This window comes from Argiope bruennichi, chromosome 10 (genome assembly GCF_947563725.1).
Source record: "Argiope bruennichi chromosome 10, qqArgBrue1.1, whole genome shotgun sequence".
In the NCBI taxonomy this organism is placed as follows: Eukaryota; Metazoa; Arthropoda; class Arachnida; order Araneae; family Araneidae; genus Argiope; species Argiope bruennichi.
This window is the reverse complement of record NC_079160.1, coordinates 27588981-27590987: the sequence shown is the minus strand read 5'-3', so window position 1 is coordinate 27590987 and position 2007 is coordinate 27588981. Positions and strand designations below refer to the sequence as shown.

General features: G+C 26.8%; 1 non-coding gene across 1 annotated transcript; it reads right to left on the bottom strand.

Annotated features, from left to right (window-relative positions):
* Nucleotides 1-1348: 1348 nt before the first annotated feature.
* On the bottom strand, nucleotides 1349-1421 carry Trnaa-agc (transfer RNA alanine (anticodon AGC)). The gene has a single exon. It is a non-coding gene; the product is annotated as a tRNA-Ala (tRNA).
* Between the last annotated feature and the right edge of the window lie 586 nt (nucleotides 1422-2007).

Genomic DNA, 2007 nt, shown 5'->3' with positions numbered 1-2007 from the left:
ATTCTGTTTGCTATGAAGGCTACATTCCAAATTTTTTCTATCTAGCATGTTGTGTTTTTGAATGATCGTTCATGAACTATCGCGTTCTCATATCAAATGAAAAAAAAAAAAAAATCCTTTGGCAAATTGGGCACAAAATTTGATGCAAATTTATAAATCCATATCCTTCAAGATTTGTATATTTCAAATGTTTTTTTTTAAAGGGAATTTTTATTGCTTTTTTTTTTATCAAATGTATTTTTGTTTAAATTATAACAAACTACGATGGACATAAAATTAATATTATCTAACATAGAAGCACTTCTTTGCAAAAGTTTTCACTTAAACCATATAAATTCTAATTATAGGCGATATTCTAATATGTTATTAATAATTTTATATATATTTTCTAAATTTGATCAATTTCTAGGATTCTAGTATGAAAGCTATATTCCAAATTTCATTTATCTAGCATGTTGTGCTTTTGATTGATCGCATTCGTGAACAGTCATATTCATGAACTATCGCGTTCTCAGATCGAGAGCCAAAAAAATCTCCAATCCCCCGGCAATTTTGGTTCGAAATTTGATACAAATTTATAAATTCATATTTTTCAAGAAATGTATATTTCAAATATTTTTAAAGAATTTTTATTTCTTATTTTATTAAATGTATTTTTATTTAAATTAAAGCAAACAACGACGGCCATAAAATTAATACTATTTAACAACTTAAATTTAATAAGGGCTAACGTAGAAGCCCTTCTTTGCAAAAGTTTTTATTTTAACTAAATAAATGCTAATTATAAACGATATTTTAATGTGTTAATAATAATTTAAAATATATTACGGGAAAAAGAATCAACTTACCAATGTTTTTAACGAAAATATTTAACATTATATTTAAAAAATTAAGGAGCTACAGAAAAAGAATTCAAATTACGAATTAATTCCGAAATTTTTTTAATTTTACCTTAATAGGAAATTTACTGACGCATTCGGATTAGAAATGCTCATTTTAATTCTGTTAAACAGTTCGTTTAAACCATAAAACTTCAAAATTTGATTACATAATTTCCGCTTCCCATAAAAGTATTCAACTTATTATAAATTTTATGTAATCCTTTAATTTATGACAATTAAAAACCGTTTTTTATCCCATGTTACTTCTTACATAAGGCTGCATTACTTAAGTATTTTCCTGACATTTTACATAAATATTTCATAAGCGTTTTAAAAGATTGGTTAAAATTAAAGATAAAATAGGATATTTAGATTTTGAGCCTGAATTTAACTAATAAGAAAATTTCTATGTAAAGCTAGTGAACACTTTATGGAACACTTATGGAACACTTAAGCAAAGACAAAACTGGAGGCGCCGGGTATCGATCCCGGTACCTCTCGCATGCTAAGCGAGCGCTCTACCATCTGAGCTACGCCCCCTTCGGTAACGACTGTTTGTTTATGACTTGCCAATACGACTCTAAAGAAATGACACGCAAAACAGGTTCTTTCTTCCCTGGACTGTCTTGTCAATCCTGTAGATCTCTTTTCTCATAATTTGTTAGGCTTATATTTTACCAATAAAATTCATAAGTAAGTGTTTTTGCGCTTTATAGAACTGAAAGAAAATAGAAAAAACGCATAAATAATGTTTTGTTTTTTGTTTTTGTTTTTTTAATTTTAGTATGTTGGAATTAAGATAAAATAATTTATAAAAAACATGAAAAATTTATGGAACTTTGTAACTGTTAGATATAAATCGAACTCTAGAAGCAAAGTACCCATTATGGATATATGGGTATACCATTATGGCTATATTATATGGATATCAATATTTTTTTTAAATTTCTGTTCTCGAATGTGGAATATATAAGGAAAAAGTAGTATAAACGTCACAAAATTCTGTACAGAGATGTTGATACGCTTCCCTTGAACAAAAGTTAAAAAAAATTTTTTTTGAATTTTGTCTGTGAATTTTTAATTTAAAATGCTACTTTCTAGACGGATAAAATTTGGTATGTCATCC